Source organism: Falco naumanni, chromosome 11, assembly GCF_017639655.2.
Source record: "Falco naumanni isolate bFalNau1 chromosome 11, bFalNau1.pat, whole genome shotgun sequence".
NCBI lineage: Eukaryota > Metazoa > Chordata > Aves > Falconiformes > Falconidae > Falco > Falco naumanni.
In genome coordinates, this window is record NC_054064.1 from 12,067,139 (window position 1) to 12,094,557 (window position 27,419).

Below are 27,419 nucleotides of genomic sequence, written 5' to 3' on the forward strand. Positions count from 1 at the left end.
CCTTGGCTTGCTTCCCCTCAGGCTAAGGCCTCTGCTGTTTTCATATTTTATTGTTCTTGAGCAAGAAACAGATATAATTTAAACAGATAAAAAAGGAATCTCTACCCTTTTAAAGGACTGAATTATGCATTCTCTGCAACAGTTTTCTTGGCACAGAAAACTTGGTATTTAAGTTTCTTGCTTACTATCTATCACAGGCTAACAAATAGGGATTTGACATGTTTCTGCTGGCAGAACCACCTTCTATCCTGTTCTAGCAAGGCCAGATTGATCTATTTTTAAAGATAATAAATACGTCATTGACCCTGTCTGCTAGTGTACTTTAGGAATTCATTAACACTTTCCTGTATTGTATTATTTACTGTCCTGTACGACCATGCAGAGAGAGCTCCAGCCATTGTATTGTAAATCACTAATACACAGACCGAAAGCAGTTGCTGTTAATGCTGTTAATGCTCATCTACCACTTGCACGTCAGAGATGTTATTAAAAGCAGTATGATGTGTACAACTGTGGTGGAGGCTGAACTAGTGTCTGTAACAAATGGAGGAAAAATGGACAGGATGGGTGGCCACACACCTGAGCAGACTGTCTGTGGCACCAGTGCTTTGCAAAGAACATTAGAGAAATTAACTCAGATGTCCTTCTGATTAACCAGCTTTTCAAAGTCTAGCATAAGCTCTTTACTCTTTGGAAGGAAATACTTCCAAGGAGGATAGAGAATTGTTTTTAATGAAGGTAATCTTCTAATGAATTACTTCTGACCAAGGGGAGACTTGGAGGGGCAAGGTAATCCCAGAGTAAAGTTGATTTAACTTCTCCATTATCCTCAGGAAGGCTTGGGATTGGAGCTTTGAAATTCTGTGTGTGACATTTTTAAAAGGTTTCAGCAGAGGCTTAAACTCCTGTAATGTTAAATATGTTTTCTGAAGCAATGAAATGCTCATACCAGGGGCAAGACATGAGCAACATTTTTGTGTGTTCACTAAAGCGGGTGACATTGGCTTTTTGACAATGTTACAAGATGCAAGAATACATTTTTTTTATTTTCTTCCAAGTACAGTCTTATTACTTTCCCAATTAGCAACAAGCAGCAGTTTTACATTTTTCTCCAGAATTCAGCAATTTATGCATAGGGAACTTGTGTTTCGGTTTGGTTCCTAGCTGACAGGGCTGTGCATCAGAGCTGCACCTGATGCAACGTCTGCCCACACGCCCTAGGTCTGCAGTGGAACATGCTGGCAGGGGACACTGGCAGGGCTCCGAGGGTAGCTAGCTGCCCTCGCTGGCCTGTGTGTAAGGAGAAGGTGACTGCAGGTCTTGAGAACTGGTGCCTTTTTTATTTGGATATGAGGAGGAAACCTGAAATTGTAATTTTTCAACAGTACGTACTGATTTGCATTACAAGGCTGGGAAGAAAACATAAGTTTCACCTGCTGTGGCAGGTGGCCTTCTGCATTACAGTTACTGGCCATATTAGCCCAGCGGCTTTTGGCAGCAGAGGAGCAGGGGCTGGTAGCATTGCTCTTGCTGACCAGGGGCAATGCACAGCTCCGATTTCTGCATTCCCTTTGGCACTTCAGTGGCATTTATAAATGTGACAGCTGCGAATTAGCTCAGCTATTTACAGGCTGGATTGCACATGGCTTACTGACAGAGGAGGCGCAATAGATTTTTTTTTCTTCCCTTCACTTAGTGTTTGATATCCACCAGGAAAGCTGCAGCAGCCAAATATAATAGCGGTCACAAGCCTCAGTAAGGCTCTGCTGATCTATTTGCCTTGCTAATTTCTGTAGACAGTTATGTTTGCATCTGCGGTCGGTCTCGGCAGGAGCATCTTCCTTTTACAACTCTATGCGGTTGTGTTATGGGATAATGAAGACGGAGGAGGTGATGCACCTGAATTTCTGCCCTCACAGAGGACTGTTAGTTGTTGTTCGGGTGCTAATGGTGCTTCTGCCTTTCACATGGCCTGTTTGATTGGTGTTCCCTGCTGGATGGGGCTCTGTAATGAACAGTAACACACGGCGAGAGGTTCACAGAACCTCTGCACCACTACTTCGTCTTTCTTAGTAGGTGTAGGGGGAAAAATAACCCCCCACAACCACTCGGCTTTTCTTTTCAGAGCTTTCTCTCTATATTCAGACAGAAGTGAGCTTTTCCTTCAACTGTACAGGCATATCTGTGTAGGAGGGTGTGCAGAAAGCACGCTGTGGGGTGGGAGCAGAGGGGAGGGGAGCACAGCTGGAAAAGCAGGGGGGCAGAGAGCAGCCACCACCCCAAATCCACCCAGGATGGAGGACAGAGGAGGCTCATAAAGCCCTGTTTTGCCTTGCATCAGGCTGTGTGCTGGTGGGGTTGAGGCTGGGCATTCATCCAGACTGGGCCACTCTATGAGTGGCCAGCAGGTGCTTGCCAGCGTCCCCTTCCCTTGGTCCTGCAAACCACCAAGGGGTTAAACAGGGGAGACACATTCCTGCCTCCAGACACTAACAAGTCTCACTGCTGCCTTCTCTATCAGCCAGGAAGATCTCTGTGTCCTTATTGGTGGTGAGGTTGCCCGATGCATCACAAACAGTGTGTAAGGGTCTTAGAACAGGGAGATGCTTTCCCCACCTCAGCTGCAGGGGAAACCTGGACTTCTCTTGTCCTTGTCAGACCTCACTCCTTGCAACACTTTGTTGTATAGGCTCACTCATATGGCTGTCTTACATTGTATACCATGGGTTCATAGCACAAAGTGGAGGTTTGGTGTGGAAAACTATTTTCTGCCTTATAAGAGTTTTTTTCTGTGATAAAAGCATGTTTACACACACCCCCCCCTTCAGACTGTTAAGAGTGATCTCTTTTAATCTCTTCAATACCTCCCATACAATTCTGCACAGTCACCACCAAAATCGGTTATTGTGGAAAATCCTTCCCCTTCTGCCCCCTCACATTGCTAGAAACCAATTTTAGCTTGGGAAAAAATGATTTAAAGGATTCATACAGGCAGGGCGAATTTTGTGACAGGCTGGTCCAGAGCCCCATCGTAGAAGCAGTCCTACCTGTCAGCTGAGCCACTGCAGTATTTGTAATTTTTATGTATTAGTCTTCTGGCCCCTTTCTCCAGCATCTTATGCCATACAAAATTAGACCAGCATATGGGTAGTGTGAATTGGAGGACATAGCTTTGAGTAATGAACAAACAATGACTATGCTAATTGGCTTCATGGGCACAGAATTCAGTGTATGTAGAATAGAATCACCTCAGCTAATTTACAATAAATAAATAATAAAAATAAGAGTCCCTGGTTTACGTGGGTTTTTTTTGTTTTTGTTTTTGGCAATGGCAAGTATTTCCAGTCTCCTACTTATTGTGATTAGAGTTTGTGTGCAGCCCAATTCTGTGCATATTGTAATGAATGGCTCTTACAAACAGGTGAGCCAACATCTTATTCCTTTGAGTTTTTAATGTAGCTGTGGTTGATAATAAAGATCGATGCATCCAAAGGTGTTCATCAAGTTCTAACATCAAAACAGTAAGGAAAGCAGGAATCGCTGTGCTCTTAAGAGCTGTAAATATCTTGCAAGACTGAATATCAATTTTCAAAAAATAAAGCTTGCTATAAAAAGAAAACCCCAGAAAGATAGATTTTTACAATAAGATTTATTTTACAAATTTCTACTGACTACAGCAGTTTCCAAGCTTGCCAGGCTGATTTTTTTTTATTATTATTTTTTTTAGCTGCAGTTGTTTTAATGACCCTCATTCTTTCTCTGCCTGATCCTAATTCTGGAGCCCATGGTCACTGCTGGGTTCTGCACCAGAGTGACCTACTGCACGGGCAAACGCTGAGTCAGCAGCATGCCCTTGCCCAGCCCTGTTCCTAAATCCTGGCTGGCAGAAGCACCCGATCGCCGCAGGGCTCAGCATATTCTTTGTCCTTCCAAAAGTCCTGGGCCCTGCCAGGTAGGGAAGTCGGATCCGGCACGGAGTGGGAAGCTGGGATGCATTTGGGAAGCTGTTTGCTGCTGTTCAGGTCCCTGTTCTCAGTGCAGCTCTTGCCAAACGGTAGTGTTGGGATTTATGCTCTTACTCTTTGTTACTTTAATGCAGACTGAACTTGTGCAAAGTGAGTGCAAGTAATGTCAATTGTCCTTTCACTGCAAAAAAGAAGGGTGGGGAAGAGAGAAGAGATTACTTTGCTTTGTGAAAGATAGTTCCCTGTGAGCAGGTATGCTTTTTCCTCAGTGCTGTTCCAACACACCTCAGTCCTCACATTAAATTTTACCATCTGCGTCTTGGGGAACATAGAAAGTGATCTCCCAGATGAGGTGTTTTGGATTTTGGCTGTGGCTTCTTGGGGTTACAGAGGCATTCAGAAATGGAGAAGCATGATCTAAGTGCAGTTTATGGAGGACTTCTTAAGCTGCTTTGTTCCTGGGGCTGGTTTTGAACATCAAGTACCTGCATTTTAGGTGCTTGTCCTATAGTTTTACCTGTGAATAAATGAAGGAATTTGATAGCTATGTCTGTCCTGGATGAGAGGTAGCTGCTATAGCTGTAACTTAAACATTTTCCCCAGCTGGTCATAAATCATAATTCATAAGGATAGATCATTATTCATGGTAAATGAGCTTGATAAATTCTCCTTTCTGTCGTGCCCCTCCTTGATAACACGATGATCATTACTCTGCTAAAAACTTAAGAAATATTCTAAATAATCTGTTTATCAATACAAGCCTTAGTAATGGAGATATGTGTATATGTATGTGTTAAGAGCCTTATAATATTATTATTGTAGTGGTGATGTTCTAAGGATTTAAATGGGCAAGGTTTATAGAAGGATAACGTCTTTATTGGATCAGCAGTTTTAGTTGAAAAACTAGCAAATTTTGGCCTTAGTTCTCTGTCGGCCTTGCCACAGTACTACCTCTCCAATGCAACGGTCACACTCTTTGCCTGTTGTTATTTATGCTGCTGCTTGGGTTCTCCCTCTAATCATGACCGATTAAAAGAACATTTTTGTGCTTCAAATTGCACCTCTGTGTAATTATCTGTGGGAATAAAGTCCTGACAGTGGCTCCTCTAGCCAGTGGCATGCTCACAGTATAGGTTGTTTAGAGATTTCCTATTTATGGCTGTCCACAATTCTCCTCGGTTATTTTTCAGGCATACTGCCTTTTCTTAAAATTGGATTGCAGAGCACTCCTCATCTCACAATTCATACAATAGGATCAGGACAGCAGCAAATGCTGTAACTCCTAGCCAGTGTTTTATATCACCAGCTGATCTGTTCTTCGTTAGAAGAGTGTCTGTTTATTACTGTCCATGTGCCTCCATTGGTGAGCAATGACTTCATCTGCTGGGGATGCAAGTAACCTAATTTTGAGTAATTTTTAGAAGAGTCAGGGCTACAATGTCCTGTTGGCTTTGATATCTGCAAGATTTAATGAAGTAAAAGAGCTAGGACTACTCCCCCTCCCATATATTAACCTCTGTCTTGATAGCAATTGGAGGATTATGAGAAGAGTCAGATGGGTAATGCCACAGTAATGAAAAGTTTATCTAAACATGAACACAGACCTTAAAAGGAAAAAAAAAAAACACCCCATGATCTACACTTATTGTTTTGGCTCTCGCATAAGTTTCATGAATACTTACATACAGCGCACGCACCAATAATGTGTTCTTGGTACCCTGATAGATGACTATAAGAACAGCCGCTCATTCTGAAACTTGAGCATCAAACACTTTCACCCTTTCTAGTGCATAATTTTTAATTCTTCCCAAACAAAGCAGTGCAATTCAGGCAGTGCAAAGCTTGGCAGGTAGCATGATGATGAAGACTGAGCAACTTAATTGTGTTCTAGATAGAAAGTGTCAAAAGAAATCAATGATACAGGAGCCTATAAGAAGCACAACTCGAGCAGTCACACTCTCTCGCTTTCTATCAGAGAATAGTGTGGTTTGTAATTTAGTATTCCTGCATCAAATATTTTTTCTCTTTCTTTCACACAGATGTTCATAGGAGAAATTCACAGACCTTTACAAATATTTAAATTGTTTCAGCTTCCCCTTATTATTATTCTGTTTGTATAGGTTTATCAAGTGAAGCACCTTTTTTCTTTTTTCAAGTTGATCAGACTTTGGTCCAATGCATAAAATATATGTGAAATGCCTCATTCAATTTAATAGCTGCCCACAGATCCCAAAAGAAAATCACAAGTAAAACTAACTGTATTTTGCAGGCCACAAGCAGAAGCTTGGTGAAAAGCATTTCCCAATTCTAATGTTTTTACCTGCTTTGTTTTACATAGAGAAATTAAGCACATGCATTGTAAGTGTGTTTAGTAACATAATAGCTAGCAATTTCATGTAGACGGTAAGGAAGTAGCTTACCACCCTTAAAAACAAATAGGAGCATAACCTTTAGGTTACCTGCTCGATGTGATCCGTTGAATGCCAAGGGTTAGAGTGGCAAATGTACAAGAAAATAAACAACAATGAAGACAAAAATCCTTGAAAAAGAGAGATACAAGTTTCCAGCTGGAGGATATTTTAGAATATAATGGATTTACTCATCCCAGAGCTGAGCTGACAGTCACCCCCACACAAGTACTGTTAGAAATAGAGTATACCATAACAGCACTTCAGTCTTACGCATTATTGCTTTAATTGTATACAAAATAGAGTGAATAGGTATCATATTGCTACTTCTAGTTTTCAATTTTAGCTGCTCTGTGAGTTATCCAAAAAAAGAGAGAAAGAGAGTGAAAGAGAGAGAATGAAAAGACACTTTTCATCCCAAGGCAGGAATCATTTCATCTGCTTCTGGTCTGGGGCTCAGTAGCTCAGGAATACCACAGAACAATTTGGCAGAAAAAGAAAAAATAATTCTGCATCTGACTGTATATCTAGCAGTAATTTTTTTTATCCAAATTGAAATTTCTCCCAGATAACTGTTACATTTAACACTCCCAAGCTTGCAGAAGGTGTCACGGGCTCTTTAGCAATCGCTGTCCCTGGGACCCTGGCTGTACATCCCCCCCCTGAAGCAGGGTTCCTGGCAGCACAGCCACCCCCCCCTCCCCCCACCCCCCGCACAGGCACTGGGGTTGCTCCTGAAAGAGTATGTTGGATCTCTGACTCTTCCTCTCACAGACTTTTTTACTGGGGGGGAGTAACAAGAGTGTCTCTGCTGGAGCTGAAACATCTTGACATGCGTTTTGTTGGTGATGTCACCATTCTTGGAGGTGACAGCCAGGGTCCCTGCGTGGGAGCAGGGCAGGAGCTGGGGCCAAGGGCAGCTGCCCTCCCAGCATGGGTGCCCAGAGACACCCCTGTGCATCGCCTGCCCCGTCGGCAGCTCTGCTTTTATAAATGCTCTGCTGCTCTCTGGCCAGGCCATATAGCTATGAATTGGCCCTTGGAGGGCCGTGTTTGACCGGTACCACCTTCCCTCTTCCTACATCTTTCTGAAGCTTAACAAGAAGAAGGTTGGAGTGATGCAGAGTGCCAGCTGCCCACTCCTCCCCTCCTCCCCAGGGCTTTAGCTGTTCTCCTGATGAAACACTAATGCTGTGGCAGAGCCTGTTCCTGGAAGAAGCTGCCTTTCCTGGTGGCTCAGCGACATAGTGTTCAGGAGCTGTTTGCATGGTCGCTCCTCTGCCTTGTGAATCAGTGAGCTTCAGGTGTGGTTTGCCAGCCCTTGTGTTGCTGGCGACGCTTGCCGTGCCTCTCTGTCAGATGTGTTTTGAACATGATGGGGTACGTAGCCAGCCTGGGCACATGTCTTCCTGCAGGCGTTGTAGGGCATTGCTAATTCTTCCGCTTTATTTCCCCAGACTAATTAGAAGCAAAATGGAAACCTGTGCCTTTAAATGCTGAGTATAAAACCTGCATTAGTCTGGAACTGGAATAAACTGTGTACATAATTCTCATTAAAAGAGGCAGTCTGCTCAGGTAAAACATGCAGTTGAGTATATATGGCAGTAAAAAGCAAAAAAAAAAAAAAAAAAAATCAGAAATGCATGAGCAATTCGTAGCTCATTCACGGCAGCAATTTATTGCTCCCTCCCTGCTGCCACCTCATGTCTGAGACCAAATTGTCCTTTCATGGGAGAATAGTTATAATTTGGTACTACCCCAGGTTCAAACTAGAATGAAAGTTCATAGTTTCAAAAGTTCCAGAAGAGAAAAATCTTCTTAAAAATTTTTGGTTAAAACTGCCAAAGCAGGAGGTGTTGACTGCGCCATCAGTCAGAAACAATTTCACAGGTTAAAATCAAATTTCCCACTTAGAATCAGCAAGTAAAAATAAAAATCATTGGTTTAAATTTTTATTTGAAACGGGCTATTTTGAAATGTTACTTTGAAGCAATTGTTCTTCAGCTGTCCTGCTGGAAGACAAAAATCTTTAAACAACAGTGAGTTATTTCTGCAGAGAAATAATATATTGACAATGCTGTGTTTTCCAAAGGAAGAATCTTTCAGCCAAAAAGATGTGAAATCAGAACAAGAACTAAAGCTACATTGTTAGACCATCTTAAAATACATTTGAAAGTGCTAGTGTATGAAACCCGAAGCGGCAGTCTGCCCACCCTTTCTGAAAATGTAATGTACCAATGGCAAACCACAGCTAGCAGTGTGAATTCAGATGCAGGTGGAGATTTGGTGTCGTGCAGGGGCAAGATGCAATGGTGTTCATCCAAGTGACCTTGTCCCCAGCTGGTGAATAGCTCCCCTGTCTCTGCTGGTAGCACTCATCCTGGAGTCCCCCTGAAACCAAGACAGCAGCTCCGGCTGGCCCAGCTCCAGCCTCTCTAGCAGACGGCTGGAGGGACAGGTTTAAGGGGCTCTGCCCTCAGATGCCAGCCCAGTGCCCAGTGTGCCCTACCCAGGTCTGAGCTTCCTGTGGGGAAGAATCAATGCGACCTGGGAAAACTTGGGTTTCTTTAATTACCAAAATGCATTGGTAGATACATTTTATATGCTTCCTACTAATTTACTAACACATCATGGTGAGGAAAACTTCTTGCAAAGCTGCAGAGTGTGCTGGCTGACATTACTTTGCTTTGGCTTACTAGAAGCAGCACCGACTCACTCACTTATGACAAAAAATCTGAATTATATTTTAGCAAGTAGTAGGGCTCCCTTGGGCAAAAATCTCACTCAAGGAGCATAAAGGGACAGGAAGATGCCAGCTCCCCTGGGTAATCATACAAGGAGCTAAATTCAAAACAGTTGTAATTTAGCAAAAAAAGATAGATTCATTGTGACAGTTTATTGTTTGGAGTTTTTAAAATGGGGAGAGTAAGAGGCCAAGAGAACAGCTAGGGGAAGGACAAGAGCAACTTTTATAGAACATACCCATAAATTATTTCCCCCAGTACACACATATGCTGTGCCTGTAATTTCATCTTCGAGTTTTGGTTACATAAAGTAAAGTCTTGAGTATCACTGCCAGGGTTGCTGCTCTCACTGGAATCCCAAGCAGGGATTAGAGACTTGTGCAGGAATGAGCACATATTCCTGCTTGTGTTCTCTCAACTTTTTTATAGGAGTCTGGATTAAATGCAGATTTAACATTTCCATGTATTAATAGACTGCATAAAAAAGAGAATTTATGTTGTTGCCTGTGTTGTTTGCACTGCACTGTCCCAGGAAAGGTGTCAATATCAGGATTATACATAACTGGAATCCCTTTCCTGATGTGTGGTTATTAAAACAAGTGTAGGCCCACACAGGCTGAAAGAGGACGTGTTTCTTTAAAATACAGTGGCTGATCCTACATTTTAATGCTTCCTACTATATATATACTTGTTTTTATTACAGCATAAAGTACTTTCCCATGGTACAATACATGGAAATACAACATGTGCATGTGTATTTATCACATGTGTAGCTGTTATACTTCTGGTGAAAATTAGGAATAGAAATCGGACTATGAATATTAGGTCAATGTGACAAGTAAATTTAGAACAAGATAGCAGGCTGCTATCTGGGACCAAACTTTGTACAAGGATTTTCTTTGTAAGGATGTAAGAATAAATCTGAAACAACTGCACAGGATTTATTAAGGTGAAAAACAAATATAAAATTTAGGCAAATAAAGCCCTGACTCTGAGTCCTCTCCAGTCTGGGGGAGAATTTTGGAGACTGCAGTTTAGGCCTAATTCTCTTTAGAATGCATATTCAGGTATAACTGTTAATAGCTGAAGTCCAAGCCCAGGAATAAAAACAGTGTGTGGCCTGATTTTATATGAAATCATTAATTATATCTGTAGTTATTAAAAAAATTGGAAATAGTCTAAATTTTGAGGAAAACAACTATTATTCAAATCCCACTTTAATGTAGTGCTTGCCAATTTGCCTTCCATAACAGATGTTACTTCTCTTGACAGTTTATGGTGGCCAAACCATTTATATTCTAGCCAGAAAACTGAATAAATCATAAAAGACTAAAGGGAGGAAGATGCCTATTAGTGTCAGTGCAAAGGCCTACTTTTTCCCTCAGGGTGATGTTGGTTGTGCAGGAGGTTGACTGTGTACCCACGTGCACATGCAGACACGCGCGTGCATTTGCCTTGTTCTTCACACATGTTCATTAGTTTAGGATTTGCTGGTTCATATTTTTACTCTTCTAGTTTATTTCCTTTTTTTTGTGTCGTCAAAAGTCTTTTTTTTTTTTTTTTTTTTTTTTTTTCCACTCTGTCCTTTCTGTTCTGCTCCAGGGGAATCCTCTTGGCCAGTTCAGAATATTTTGTCTGTGTTTGATCTGATGGACCCTTCTGCCCTCCTGCATCCACGGGCGACTACATCTCCATTCTTAGCGCTTCTATATGCTGTGCAGCTTCTTTCGTAGACTGAATGGTGCACCCTGCTCTGTAGGGCAGAGTTCTTTGAAACCTGAAGTCCTACTTTTGGAAGATAATTATCAGACTCTTCCACTCAACATCAAAATACCTTTAATAAGAACTTTTTACTAAACCAGCGTCATCGTCTGCTAAAAGTACCATTGTTTGGAGGAGATGGAAAATTGTAATTACATAATGATTTTCTAATTCTCTCTCAGAGGTTCTAAGCAGGTAATTACACTGCTTCATTTGTGACAGCAGCAAGAATTTTGGCGTGGTATAATAATTCACGGAAGTAAGCAAAATTGCCACATAATGTTGTGTTTTATTAGGGTATGAAGTTATCACAGCCAACTACAGAGATAAGCACTTACTTTTAGTGGACAATAGTTGAATTAAAAAAAGGTCATAAAGTCTGAAGGAATGTTCTTGAGGGAGTCCTGTTGCCACACCAGTGTACCCAAATGTCTCTCTGCTATTGAAAGTATAACAGGTCCAGATGTATTTCACTCTTAAATCAGGAAAAGGGTCCATGACCTGTCCTCATAAAGCTTGCCTTCTCTGAGCCAATAGTCTGTCTATCCGTCTCTTCCACTGTCCTTTTCACAGATACAAGAACTGTACAGAGGCTGAAAGCATCTTGACCGCAGTTCCACAGGAAGACCTAAGATTTCAGCAGCAATGCCAAGGAGTTGAGATATTTTTCCAGAAGCCACTGGGAGATGGGTAAGGTGGGAGGTAAAGCATTTTTCAGATGTAAAGGTAGGAGCAAATTTCAGATCTCAGACTCACAGAGAGGATGTGACTTTCATCATGATGATTTCTTCATCTGTGCTGAGCTGCCAGGATTCTTCTGCCGGGCTCTGCACATGCAGGCACAGGCAAGCACTGGGGCTGAAAGCTGCCTTGAGGGTCTGAGAACAAGATGCTGCCAGTGGTTTGCAAGAGTGACTAGGAACCCTTCTGGACTAAATGATCTGCGTAAAAGTAAGACATTATTCTTACTAGTAATACTTTTCATATCCCCTTTGTTGCAATTACTTTCACAACATGACTGAAGAGACATGCTGCTAAGAATAAACTTGATACTTGCACTGCATTATAATAAAATTGAAGATAATTTTCCACAGAAAAAGAGTAAAAAGAAACAGTCTTTTCTTTACCGATGGCATAGCAAACTACCAGCTGTACAGGCTGCCACCAGCCCTATGTTGCTGCTTTACATGGGAAGGAGGCAAAGGTTTCATGCGCTTTGAAATCTGTAATTTCTCTAAGAGGCCCATTTTGCATTATTTGTAATTTTACACATTTCCTGGCTTGTCACAACCTTAACTGCATTTGAATGCAGTTTCTGTGTGTGTTAAATACAGCCTTTTAAAATAAGTGACATTTCCCATATTTTATGCAGGACAAATTGCAATTGTCAAAGTAAGGATCTTAAAAATATTAAATGACATGCATGGTAGGCCAGTGAAAACAGGTATCTTGATATTTCACTTCTTCAAAGGGGTTCAAGTAGTATGTAATCCATATGCAAGGTGTCAGCAAAACCACCACAGGATGTCATGTAAGAGGCATAATTGCGTTATTCCTCTTTGTGCCAGTTCCTAGAAGTTGGAGTCATGACTTGGGTTCAGTGTGTCTTGGGTACCATATGAGAAGGGAGTCTTTGCCCCAAAGGGTTTGTCATCGAAGCCATTCTTACTCTGATTTTTAATTTTATTTTTTTCTGCAACATTATACATAAGAACAAATTCTACTGCCAATGATGCAAATCATTTCTCTTGACTTCACTGGATAAGCACTGAGCATATAAAGTGAACGATTTTTTATCAAGTTTTGAAGCATTTAACCCTAAATTGTCTTATTCTATCCTACAGCTACACATACAAAGAACCTCCAACAACTGCAGTATCTTACAATATTATAGTTTAGGAGCTGATGAACCAAGTTTTTCCTTCAATATGCCAAGGGAACAGATTTAGCTTTCTTTGGCTTGGGAAAGATTAAGGGAAAACTTTGTTCGAAATTTGTTAGAAAAAATCACTGACCATCACTAACAACATAGATAGGTGTGCATTAAATAGAAACCAAACCAACTCAGACTTGCACACAATTATGCTCAAAGATGATTCTAAGTAGTATAGCACATCTCTGTTGCATATTGCCTTATCTTGTTAATGTCAGCCTGAAAGCGTTCCAGGAAAATCTGTTCAGAAAAAGAGCACAGTATGTATGAACCTCTAATCTAAACAAGATAGGATGCTTCTTACAGGTACGTGGTTTACAAGGCATGGAACATATGCTGAATGAGAGAAACAAAAGAAATTCACCAGCATGTAGCAGTCAACCATCTGAATAAACAAGGATGCTGTGGACAAAAGTCTTTCATCACTTAAATGATCACAAAGAGTGCGAATTAAGCCTGCACTTTCAAAAGGTTTTATTAATGTGTTTTGGTGACTTTCTAACCTCTAATGCCATTGTTTTATATTCAACGGAAGTACTGTTTAGGGGGGCATGAGACAGTGTAGCTGATGGAGACAACAAGAAAAAGTGTTTGTTAATAAACTAATAAAAGGGTCTTAATAGACTTGTGATTGTAATGAGGTATCTTGATTAAAAAACTCCAACACCCCTAACCCCCAAATCCAATCTGATTGTAATAGTACATTTGCCAGCTGTTCACATGGGAATGGGCCAGGATTCATCATTTAAAGTAATACCTAATTAACGCTGTTTTACAACAGATGTCAAGCTTTTTTTCTAGTCTTGTGTGCATGTAACTTTTATCTTGTATTAAATGTGTCCTCCAAATCCCATTTTTGACCTCTCTTTTGGTGCAGCCCAACCAGAACTTGCCATAAAGGAATAGCTGAGGATTGCCATGATGTTCAGGTGCACAAAAGTCAGAGCAGACAGTAGCATAGCGGGGACCAGAACTGATCTCCGGGGCTGCCACGGGGTATGTAATACACGATTCGGGTCACAGCCGGTCGCTTGCTTCTGCTGCACTAATTTAGCTCTGTGGCCTCCTGGGGTCTTAGAACAGCAGGAGGCCAAGGGCATAAGACTGTGATGATCGTTTTTCCTTGATTTTGTCCATTTATGGGCCAGTCAGTTCTGCCTGTACACTCCTATGGCTTTTATGCCACTCATGTTCCTGATAGGTGCCTGCGGAGAGGCTGTTTGGGACAAACCCCTGGTTTAGCCAGGCAAAGCAAAGTGAGTCAGCCGTAGCCTGCATGGCAGCGCTGAGCTGTGTCTCAGCAGAGCTAGGAACGTGTCCCAGCCCTCCCACTGCAGGTAATTTTGTTCTGCGGTCAAGAGAATCTTCTACAATTTGCCTGCCCCCCAGTAATTTCCCTCTGCTGCCCCAACTGCCTGTGCCATGCTGCTGCGGGGGCTGCCTGGGGCTGGCACTTGCAGTGATGCTCGTGAGCAGCTTCAGGGGGTTTGATTGTGCTGTGCTTGCCAGGGACCATTACGTTGCCAGCACGGGCATGCCATCACGCACCTTTCTACCAAAGCCACATTCATACAATGTGCACAGGGAATTTTTCATATGGGTGTTTGAGGAATTTTACAGAGAAGCCCCATTTTACAGATTCAGACAGAAAGAAACCAACCCCAACCATAGGAAATATGACAAGGAACATGAAGGAGATGGAAACTGGAGAGACAGCAGAGAGTGCAATGGTAAGGGAGGCAGCTCCGAAATGCTGCATAGTTTTATTTTCTCTCTCATCTGATCTGCTGTCTAACCTGCAGCGCTTCCAGAAAGAAATAACACATAGCTTAGATTGTGGAATTAAGTAAGTTTTGAGGTGACTATGGCCCTATGCATCTTACTTTGCGTAGGGCCCCCAAAATCATCTAAGGATAATAATAGTGTAAGCCACAGAGGAGACAGTGTGGAATTAAACACAGAGACAGGCAAAAAGGCTCAAGAGAAGACTCATACCTTCCTTCTCCAGACCTTATTCTGCTTCTGTTTTCACCTGTGAAAGGGAAGTGAAACAAAAGTGGAGTCAACCCAGCTTATAGCAAGATGATGCTTTTACAGCCTGACAGCACTATCTAAGGCTGATATTAATGAACACTTTCTGTGTTTTTTGTGGTTTTTATTATTATTATTATTATTGCTGCTTTTAAATATCCTAAGGGCAGAGACTAAAGTATTCAAAACTGGCAGATGACATGGAGAAAACAAACATTGGGGTACACAATGTATATGGATATTTTACAAGTCTGATTTCTGGATTCTAAAGTCACTCCAATTCAGATGTTAAAAAAAAAACACTTTGGTCAAGAAAGAGTATTGTTCTTTATTTTGTGCTTTTCTTGGCTTATAACATTCATAAGCATAATAAAAAACTATTTGGCATGTATTCTACTTCTTTAAAATTTGACATAAAAATACTAAGTATTTATGTTCTTTAGAGGATGGACTTGTTTTTAGAACCTCTCCCTTCAGTCTTCCCCCAGTTTATATGAATGCATGCAGAAAATTTTAAAATGAAAACTTTATGATGATGGGATGTCTTGCTTGACATTTCTCCACAAAAACTGAGTTCTAGGTTTCAGGCTGTTTTTCTAGCTTGAATGAATTTTTATGGTTACATCATAAACCCTTGAAACTCATAGTTTATAGGGAAAAGAATGACACAACCTTTGTTATGATATATCATAGTTATGATATATTATGAGCTGCCATTCTAAAAAATATATATTTTTAACTCCCTTTGGGAACCTGAGAATATATTGTGATGTTTGTGCACCATCTGTTTGATTATATTCCAAAAAACGTGATGGTGAAACATGTATAGTCTAAGCGTCCCTCTAGATTAATTTATCAGCTCTATAAACTACACACATGGACACATACCTGTGCCACTAACCAATCTATACTTCATTTGTCAGTACGATGTATTTCATTTGGAGGGTAGAGGACAAATGCATATGTTTAGGGTAGTTAACTTGGGACTGAAAAGGGTTTTCCTGGGCTATAATTCCACTTTGGTGACAAAATTTGAAAGTGGTGAGTCAAACTCTCAGGAATTCTGATGTCGGCTTAGCAATCGTGACTTTCCAAATGTAAAGCTTTGGAAAATTTTTTAATTAGTCCCTAGACTTTGAGGCTTTATGATTTCTGTCTCAAAATCAAAATAAAACACACACCCCTTAAAATAATAGCTATGATTTTCACAAATTAGCAGCTCTCCAGGGGCTGAAGCTTTGAACAAGTTCTAACAATTAGTGGTTATTTTAACAAACAAACATTTTCAGAAGTTAGATAATCTGGGTCTGTGTGCCCTCCAACATCACTGGTGTGTATCAGATACTAGCTAGAATTGTGGTATTGTTAACCATCTTTCACTACTACACTTCCACTGCGCACACACTGAACACTTGTGGGTTGCAGTGCTGATGAGACTGCAGATACAAGGAAATTTTATTGTTTTAATACAGCTATCAAAAGTTATTGACCAAAGAAATCTCAGCAGCTGAGGATGGATCTGTTAGTAGAACTGCTGGATGGAAAAAACAAAAAGGATCTCCCTCCCCCAGCTCTGCAGACATGGAATGAGTGAAGCATAGGAATTTCAGTTAAAGTTAATGCCATGCCGGCTGATGCACTGGCAACTTCAATTCTCTTTAATTAGTTTGGAGTTAAGTGACAAAGTATTTAATCAGTAAGCTAACAAGTACAGCAGCTGATTGCTCTCTGCATGCGCTTGTGTGGGGGTGTGACTGAAAAAAGTAAATAAAATTACTTCCCTTGCTTTAAATGAAATGGGATCCCTAATTTTATTACAGCTGCAATTGGTTTAGAGGCATGATAGAGCAATAAAAATTGATTCTATCCTGTTCTATTCCTTTAACAAAGTATTTAATTTAAGAAGATAATATTGTAATTTAACTGTTTGGCTTCTCAAGGTATGAATTTAGGCCTTGTTTCCACAGCATCTCTGTGAAGGGAATGATCCAACAGGCTTATCTTGATGCCGTACTGTTGTATTTAAAGCACACCTATTTCTGTTTGTCACTGATCAGATTGAAGACTGAGCCCTCTTTTCTTAGATCTAGAAATCATGATCCACATATGTAAGCTCATTAACTTTCAGTATTGCAATTCATTACATCAAGGTCTTAAGATAAATACTGTGAAAACCCTCTAACTGCTGCAAGCCACTTACCAGCTTGGTAATGCAGATTACCATCAACACATCACCTTGCGCTATGCTGCCTGCCTGGGTTCCTGTTGAGTAAGGTCCAGGTCATGATTTCTGTCTTAGATCCAAAGCCCTCTGCATAGAGCCTGCAGTTGCCTGCGTGATTGTCACTCTAATGCACTGAACCGAAAACATGTCAGCCGGCAGAGGATGGCATACATGGTCCTTTATTGGCACCAAGCTTGTGGATCTCACACGTGTGAGGTGGAAACGGCCTGTGGGCCTGTTCGCTTTCAGAGTTATTAGTTCCAAGCTGAATTATTGCTGTACCTGGAGCTGCAGGCACAGAGGGGACTCTGTGCGTTAGGTACACATAGGACAGAAAGACAAACCTTGTTTGAAGGGATTTCCGAAACTAAATCAGACAGGAAGCAATGGAGTTAGGTGGAGGAGCTCAGAGAAGTACCGATGCTATATCAATTAGTATGGGCAGTGGGCTGGGAACAGTAGGAGCTGAAATGGGCTTTGAAATAAATGAACTTACTGCTTTAGTAGTAGCTAACTACTTTATCTAATCAAGAACTTCCTTTATAAGTCTCTACAGAAGGAGAAAAGAGACTTTTCAATTAATTGGTAAAAAATATGCTTAGAAATGCGAAGTGCCCCTTCCTAGCTGGGTGGCAAAAATCCTGAAAATTCACTGAGATTTTTGTCATTGGCTTCAAAAAGACCACAATTTCATCCATAATCGATAATGTATAGTAGGAGCCATCCCAGAAACAGTTTGATGTCAGCAAGGGGGGCTGAAATAACTCAGATGACAGGGCTGAAACAGCTCAGAAGTGAATAGCTGCTTTATGGAGGGGAGTGGTGAAGAGCGCAGTGCCACACAGCCCTGGGAGTGGTAGAGAGGGACACGTCCCCACAGCTCTTCCTAACTGCCCATGGAAGTCCATGCCTGAGGCAGTGAAAGTCATCAAAAATTTTAGTATTGTCTCCGCTCTTGAGCAACAGCCACACTCCTGGGAACTTTGTTTTTTTAATTTACAGTACAGTGCTGAGAGAGTTTAGCTTGAGAAGACAGACATGGAAAACAGACCCTTGAATATGAAGCTGACAGGTTTTATTTAGAAAGCCAGCATATGCACTGGCTGCATTCATATCTGCAGTGTTCCCCAGCTTGACAGGCAATCTAGAGTATGGTGTATATTAGAGAGAAGTAATTTTGGATTCAGATTTTGGTTCCCTTCATACAATTTCTGTAACACTGAACATTTTTAGACAAGTACTTGTTTTGTTTTTTAATAAAGACTACAGATTCTTTTTCTCTCATGGCTTTTTATTTAACAGCTCACTGAAAAAAAATGTGTTTTAGCATATGTCTGACTGCCTAGTTAGGCAAGTTTACTTGCATTTTTTCTATGCAAGTAAAATACCATCAAAGTTGATCATAAAGCCCTGCAAGAAGAGAATATAGGAATGCATGACAAAGTTTTTTATGGTTTTAATTTAATCTCAGAAATAATATCCAGCAAGCAGAATGCTCTACATAGCTACACAAACAATATACTCATATTCAGAACTCCTTTGAATTTCTCAGTGACTTAGGAGGATGGGTTGATACTGCAAGTTTTCTCAGGCTAATGCTACTCCTCTGAGATGACAAAGTAAACAGCCTGTTCACAGGAGCTGATCTTGAGTTATATCATCTCGGTCACAAAGAAATGTTTGTGTAAGAAATATATGATTGAAAACCATGTGCTGTGGATCTCAGTTCAAGTCCTGACTCAAGGAAACATCATTGGGCGAGCACTTAAACACAATGCATGTGTTTACATGCTTCACTGAGAGGAGATGGGCTGCAGAACACGTGCAAGTTCTTTCTTGAACTAAGCTAGAAGAAAGCGTATGTAGAAACTGTTTGTTTCCTAGAACTGGAAGAATGAGGAAACCTTAAAAAAAAATAAAAAAAGCCAGATAATTGTGGTAGTGTAGTGGTCCAGAGTCAAGGTGTTGTTAGATCTGTGAAATCTGTGTAATAAATAGTACCAGCTAAGGAGTAAGACCATGAAAGTGGGGAACTGATTTAACTTGTCTTGAATCAATATTCTGTGAAAGGTATAGATAAAGCACGCTGTTTACAGAATACTTCTTTAAAGATAAGAACAGCCATAAATGTTGTACTTCAAAAAGTTTCTCTCAAAGGTGGTTCCCACACAAACCTTCTCTTGTGTGTAGAAGTGTTACTAAAGGCCTCTATCAGATAATTTCGTAACCTGGTGAGTAAATACACGTGCAAAATCTGATTGCACACAGAGCACACCAACACTGATGTGGTGCTTCTTCATGATCCTGGAACCAGATGAGCAGCTGCTTCTGCCCTGCTCTGCCTCTGCTACACATGGAGTTAACCCACACTAGCTACCTTTGCACAGGGAGCTGGGACAGATGCTGGGAAAGATGTAGATCCTAGGAAAGCAGCCAGGAAAGTCTGTAGATTCAATTGGTCCCAATTATTAAACATTATTAACTATTTTAGTTGCCATGAGTTGACTTTTGTAAAGCAGCAAACAGAGAAGCCTTCTGCAACTTTAAACAACCGAAACTCAGAGATGGCTAAAAATCAAATGGAAATAAACAGAAATGAAAATTTTATTGTGAAAATTACATTAATTTAGGTTCCCTGTTAGATTCTGTAATATTTTATTTCTTTGACCTGTACTGACTTATCAATATATCCCATTATTTTTACAGCTCTCTTACAGATCTTCGTTACATTGATTCAGTGAGTGCAAGTATGAAAAGAACAGAAAATAAGAATATGGCAAAAATGAACTATTAAGATTTCCCCAAAGTAGAGGCTTAATGTATGTAAGTACTCTGATATGGAAATAGTCCAGGTGGTAAAGGCTGGTTAGCCTGTGAGAATACAAGGCACAAGCCTGGCAGCTGATTGACTCACCTGATCCTTATCAACCTGCAGATGGGGGTGATTTTGCTGTGGCCAATCAGACTGTTTCCTAAGTGGTATCGGGGAGCCCTCAAGGCAGTTTTGCTAAGTAAGAGATTTTAAGAACAGGTTTTAGAAACCAAAGTTTTTAAAAATAGTAGTGGGGTTACGTAGCTCCTGGGAGTGTAAACTGTTTTAACTTTTGGATGTAGCTATGAAGCCTGCACAGCTGGAGGAGTTACAGAAAGATGATTGTTTAACTGACGGGTAAGTGAAATGAATGGGTGATTTTAATCCAGACTCCACAAGTGTGTGTGTTCAGATAACAAGTCCTGCAGCTGTTACTACCTGTGTTTTGGTAATCCTAAAAGAAGGTTCCCTAGAACTGTATTTTAGGGCTGAGGCTAGAATACAGACAATAAGGGGTAATAATCGCACTGTCAAGAAGGTTTCCACTTTGGTTTGTCCACTAGGTGCTATTTCTGTTTGTAGCTGGTGATTGTAATAAGACAAAAGGATTGCCTTTCTGTGGTGAAGCATGCTACTGCCCCGTCTGAAAGCTCTTATTTAAATGAGCATCTAGGCACATGAGGAATTATTCCTTGGCAGGAGAGCAGAGCTTCTGGAGAGCCCTGGACTAGGAAAGGACATGTTAACAGTGCTTTGCCTTGCTACAATATCTTCTGTGGACTGAGTGATTTCTGGCTGGACTAGCTATGCAGGTGTATGGTATCTTCGTGTTTTTATAATACTGCCAGCTGTGCAAACCCTGGAGCTGGTTTCCGCTGAAATCTGAGTACAGCAACACAGTGAACATAGCTGTATATAGAAGTGAGAAGTACAAACAGAAACAATAATTTTTGAGTGATGTTTCCCTAGATTTTTAAGTCTCTTACTGTACTGTATTGGAATACCACTGGTGTGTAGGAAATATTGTTAATAGATGCTTGGTTTTCCAGGGTTGAAATGAAATACTACACCTAACATGTTAATCTGTGTATGTGGACAAAAAGAAATAAATAAAGGGGGACAAGGACAGGGAAAGGGGAGAAAAAAGAATATCTGATGAGCTTTCTGAACAAATAGTATCCGCTACTTTGTGGCTAAACTGATTAGCTCTCTTATAATCACATCTCAGCTGATGAACTTTGTGATCTTCCTCTGTAAGAGCCCTCTATGGCTGTTCTCTTTCATTCTTTAAGAAGATTAAGTGGGTAATCCTGAAGCTCCACAAAACCACCTGTTGTTTGGGCCCCTGTGTAATACAGCTTTTGAGGCAATCCTTTGACAGTTCACTAGTAGGACTGTGAATAGGCTTACTTACTTGTGTACCTGCTAGTTTCCAGCCTGCATGCGTGGTGCGGCACAGTGTGCTAGATTTCTAGCAGTGTAAGCAGCTGACCCTTAGGAAAACCGGGCGAAATCAACCTATCCTCTCTCCTGCCTTCCCCTCCCACAGGGCAGTTTCTGTCTGCAGGAACACTGCTTTCATTGCTATCACAGCATTTGCAGAGAGCCTGTCTCTTCACCATCTGGCTGTTCCAGGGTTTAAAATGCACCAGGTGTTGTTGAATGCATCCACTTAATCAGGAAGGGTCCCCTGCAGCATGCCTAGAACAGAAATCCCTATTAAAAAAACACCACCAAACACAAAAAAGATAAATGCATTGGAAAGGGAAAGAGGTAAAACCAGGAAAGCCAGTCAGGTGCAAGTTGAGTTTGAAGCAACAGGCATGACAGAACAGGATCAAAATCCTTGTTTTACATAATCTGTTGGGACACAATGGCAGCCGTTCAGGCTGGGATGTATTCCTGCAGACAACACTGACCATCCTACTCAAATGTCATTACTCCAAGTGAAATTCCTACTTTTAAACCCACAAACCTCACTCCAGAGGAACATAGGAACTCTTTCTTTCTGAACAGTTCAGAATCCTGCTATGATATTTGTAAGATATGATTTAAATATTCTGGATTTCCTGCCTTTCTGCCCTGCCAATGTTAAGGCCACAATCCAACAATATGTTAAGCCTGTGCTTAATTCTAAGCATCTTAATGATCCCGTGGTAGTAGCCAGTAGTGTGGCTGTTTGTCTGCTTTGATTTAAAGGCTTCCTTAAATGCATTGCTGACTTTGGCTTTCTGTACCACAGGTTAATACGTTATGATTAAAAATGAATAAATTCAGTTGTGTCATCATCCACAAAACTGTCTCTGTCAATTGACTAATATAAGGTTCTTCTCATCAGTATGTTTATTCTTCCCCATCTCCTCCTTAAATGAAGGCTGTGGAGGCGGGGGGGGGGGGGGAATAATTTTCAAGTTATAAAACTTATTATAAATGGTAGATATATTTCAGTCAAAGGTCTTACATGAAGAATATCTTACACTTAGTGACTTTTCCTGTGAAAATATAGGCCTAACATGGGTGCTCTTAAAGTAGTTTTCTGATGTCTTGCTTAAACATCTGCCTTTCTGTCATACTCCGAGTCATAGAATCATAGAACCATTTAGGTTGGAAAAGACCTCTGAGATCATAAAGTCTGTCCATTAACGCAGGACTCCCAAGTCCATCACTAAGCTGTGGCCCTAAGCACTGCATCTATGCATTTTTTTAAACACCTCCAGGAGTTGTGATTCCACCACCTCACTGGGCAGCCTGGTCCAATGCTTGACCAACCTTTCAGTGAAGACATTTTTCCTGATATCTGATCTAAACCTCCCCTGGTGCAACTGGAGGCTGTTTCCTCTTGTCCTTTCCTTCCTTGTTATCTGGGAGAAGAGACCAAACCCCACCTGCCTACAGCCTCCTGCCAGGTAGTTACAGAAAGCAGTAAGATCCCCCAGGTCTCCTCCTGACTAAACACCCCCAGCTCCCTCAGCTGCTCCTCATCAGACTTGTGCTCCAGCCCCTGCACCAGCCTCGTTGTCCTTCTCTGGACGCGCTCCAGCCCCTCTGTGTCCCTCCTGCAGTGAGGGGCCCACAACTGAACACAGTATTCAAGGTGTGGCCTCACCAGTGCCGAGCACAGGGGGACAGTCACTGCCCCAGCCCTGCTGGCCACACCGTTTCTGATACAAGCCAGGATGCTGTTGGCCACCTGGCCACACTGCTGACTCATGTCCACCTGGCTGTCAGCCAGCATCCCTGGTCCTTTTCTGCCAGGCGGCTTTCCAGCCACTCTGCCCCAAGTCTGTAGTGCTGCCTGGGGTGTTGTGACCCAAGTGCAGGACCTGGCACTTCTCTGTGTTGAACCTCATACATCTGGCCTCAGCCCATCAGTACAGATCCCTCTGCAGAGCCTTCCCACCCTCAATCAGATCAACACTCCCCCCAGCTCGATGTTGTCTGCAAACTCACTGAGGGTGCACTCAATTCCCTTGTCCAGATCATTGATGAAGATACTAAACAGGACTGGCCCCAATACTGAGCCCTGAGGAACACCCCTTGTGACTGGTTGCCAGCCAGGTGTAACTCCACTCGCCACCACTCTTTGGGCCCAGCTGTTCCACCAGCTCTTAACCCAGCATAGAGCATACCTGTCCAAGCCATGAGCAGCCAGTTTCTCCAGGAGAATGCTGTGGGACATGATGTCATAGGCTTTACTAAGGTCCAGGTAGATGCCATCCACAGCCTTTCACTCATTTTGTTGCAGAAGAAGATCAGGTTCATCAGACAGGACCTGCCTTTCATACACCCATGCTGGCTGGGCCTGTTTCCCTGGTTGTCTCGCATGTGCCGTGTGATGGGACTCAGGATGATCTGCTCCATGACCTTCCCTGGCAGCGAGGTCAGGCTGACAGACCTGTTGCTCCCCGGATCCTCCTTCCTGCCCTTCTTGTAGATGGGCATCGCACTGGCTAACCTCCGGTCTGCTGGGACCTTCCCAGTTTGCCAGGACTGTTGATAAACGATGGAGAGTGACTTGGCAAACTCCTCTGCCAGCTCCCTCAGTACCCTCTGGTGGATCCCGTCCAGCCCCATAGACTTGTGCATGTGTAAGCGGAGCAGCAGGTCTCTAACCGTTTCCTCCTGGTCTGTGGGGACCTCATTCTGCTCCTCATCCTCCCTGTCTTCCAGCTCAGGGGGATGAGAACCAACATGACAACTGGTCTTACCATTACAGACTGAGGCAAGAAAGCATTGAATACCTCAGCCTTTTCCTCATCCTTTGTGGCAATGTTGCCCGCCACATCCAATAAAGGACATAGATTCTCCTTGTCCCTCCTTTTGTTTCTCATGTACTTGTAAAAACATTTTTTGTTATCTTTTATGGCAGTTGCAAAGTCCAGCAACCCTAAATCAGTGTGTTTTGGTCAGAATATTTTCCAGCACCGGGGGAGTACATCCTGGAATTAATAGTTGCACGCTGTTCATGTCCTCCCTTTGAGCCATGGTTACAGGTAGAGCTACAGCTATTTGCTGCAGTTTGATTACAAACAAAAGATTTTGTGAGCCACACATGCCAAGAAAATTACGCATCGACTTGTCAGTGCTTTTCTGACTGTGGAAGACTGATTGCTTAAAAAAAAAAAAAATTAAAAATTTGTAAACATATGGTCATTGTGTTTGATTAATCAGTTCCTTCACGTTCCCTGGCAAGGAATGAAGGGGGTCACCAAACTTGAGCATAGATAAGTCACTTCTGGTTGCCCTTCGCTTTGTTCTCTAGTAATCACCATTAATGTTGTATGCAGCCTAATTGAATGTTTTATACTGCAAAATGGATCAGTATGATTAGCACTTATCATGCTAGAAATGGCTCAGTAGAAAAAGAATCATCTGAAGAATGTTTTTGACAGGGTGTCTTAAATGGCAGAGTGAGGGACTAAAAAGATGGCTGTTGTGAGAATCTATTTGATCAGTGGTGCTAAGGGTAGATGGAAAATGGATTAATCATCCCATTCCTGACACTGCAGTGCAGGTAGGGTTAATAACGGGAGTTTTCTTTCACAGTGCTCTTCTGGCTGAGGAAGCTCAGGGTAACCACATGTAGGGATATGCTTTGATTGACAGTTTATTCATCAAGGCATTGATTGTTTCATGCCATTCAGCTTGAAGATAGGTTGTTGTGTAAAGGAGAAGTGACTAATTAAAATTCCTTTGTGGTGTGATTCCCATAGAACGGCATGAAACCAACAGCTGAGATAGCAGGAGAGTTTAAAAATTCTGTTTTCCAGGATTTCAAAGTACCTGTTTTGCATGATCAGTTTAGAAAACTAATTCTGGGGGTTTGTCCTTCAGTGTAGTTACCTAGGTGTTCCTGCCCTGTGAAGTTTCAAGGCAGACATGTGCAGCAGCTTTCTTTTTGGCTTTTGGCTAATGGCTTTGTATTTTCTAGTGGCAACCTGCCAGGGGAGAGCAGTGATAAACCTGACCTTCTCTCAAGATAAGGAGTAAACAAACCAGGGAATTTACTCTGGTTTTGGTTGAGGAGGTGAATTTGAATTCGTGGTGGTGGTTCATTTTCTTCCCCAGAAATTCACCTTAGGAGTGGAAGAGAGCTTAGCTGTTGTAGCTGTCTGAAGGGTATCGGCTGTGATATAGGAAGACAGCTGTTTCTCTTGTAGCAGTTTTGTGAACAGCAGCGTTTGTGAAATGTTAATAAACACTGGAAACTCTCCCACTCCAACAAGTGGCGTGCTATATAGCTCAGCCTTGCTGTGGCTGCTCCCTTCGTGGACTGGATTGCTAGTTATTTTGGGTCCAATATTCCCTGTAAGCCCAGTATTCTGTATATTGGATGTCTCTCCCAGTGTTACTCAAAAAAGAATTACAGTACCTGTTTCCCAGCCTTCCCATCTCCCAAAGTAAGTGTTATACTAACTAGGCTGTCACAAGGGTAGTAAAATCCCAAATGTTTTGTTATGAAGAGAGCTTTTAAAACATAAACTAATGCTGAGCAAGCACAACTTTTTATCCTTTGTTAGCCTGTATTGCTTATTTTGTAATCTCCTGTAAGTCAGTAAATAAAACCTCTTCCTAGTAAGAACTATAAATTGTATCTAGAAGAACTGCACAACAGTTGAGTGGCATTATATTCCGAAGTTTCTCAGTACACCCTCACAGGAGAGAGAGAAAGAGCTGTAGCTTGTATAAAGAACACTGAAGAAAAGTTGACTTTTTTTCCCCGTGAAATACTAGTTCCTATTCTTTAGCTGGCAATGGCCATATTTTTTGTTGCAGTGAAATATAAGGATACAGACCCATGAGAAAAAAAGTGATTGTAACTATATTTAATACAGGTATTTGCATATTCCAGATGATAAAAGGATCAAATGAGACTTCTTTTAGATCAGTATAAAAGGATTTTTCAATATTGTGGTCATTAATTCTCGATTTTACATAAAATACTCAGACATCAAGCAATTTTTCTTCATGTCTACGTATTTCTGGAAGTTGGCTGCAGCTTCATTGAAGTGTTTATTGGAAATAAGGGGGAAATAAGAGCTGTATGGCTTAAGAGTGTGAGAATAGTCTAAAAGACACCCTTTAAAGAAACAAGGCCTGGACAGATCAGGAAAATAAGTTACTGGTTATTTATTTCTCATTAAAGTATTTTGCTGTGGAGAATCCATACTCTTTGGCAGATAATTTCTGAATTTTTGTTGTAACACTTTCATAAGGATGAAAGCTGACCTCAAACAGCAATTTTTCTAGCTGCACAGGGTCTCTGGTACAAAGCAGCAGATACAGCCACCTTAACTGGCAGGCAATGACACATACCTGCTGTTAAGTCTTCTTTTACCTAAAGAAGATGTAGAAGGCCTCCCTTGGAGGGTAAGCAGAATGGGGCAGAACAAATCATAGAAAGATCTGGAGTTATCAGAGTATCTAGAAGTATTTTCTTCTAATTTTCTATTTCCTTAATGGAAGGTGGACTTCAGTCACAAATGTGGCAGACAAATCATTTCAATACATTTGGGAACAATGTGAACAATTCTGTGCTGTGATTTATTAAGTGCCTTTGAAAGCAATTTTGGTTTAATCAGAAATCATAGTAAATATGTAATTAAAAAGTTCTCAAAATGTATGGGTTAAAAATGTCAAATAGTATTGGTTGGTAACAGCTTCATTTGTCTACTTCTGTACTTAGGAGTTGTATGGCAGGGCACAATCACATGTACAGCTCAGTGATTTATAGAACTGAGAGCAGACACTAATGAGAAAAAGCTTTTAAAATAAAGACTTCTATTATATCATTTATGTAGCTATGCCTATAAAGGTAAAAAAAAAAAAAAAAAAAGAAAACCCGAACAGATAGTTTCTAGGCCTGAACTTGTAAGTGTCCAAGCTTATACCCTTATGGACATAAGAAATACAGAAGGAAAGAGTCGGCAATAAATTTAGAGGAAAGATATATCTTGCTAAGTGGCACTTCAAAACTGGTATTAATTCTAAAAGCTAATGCCAAACCTGCCTTTCCCCTCCCTCCTTTAACTAATGAGTTT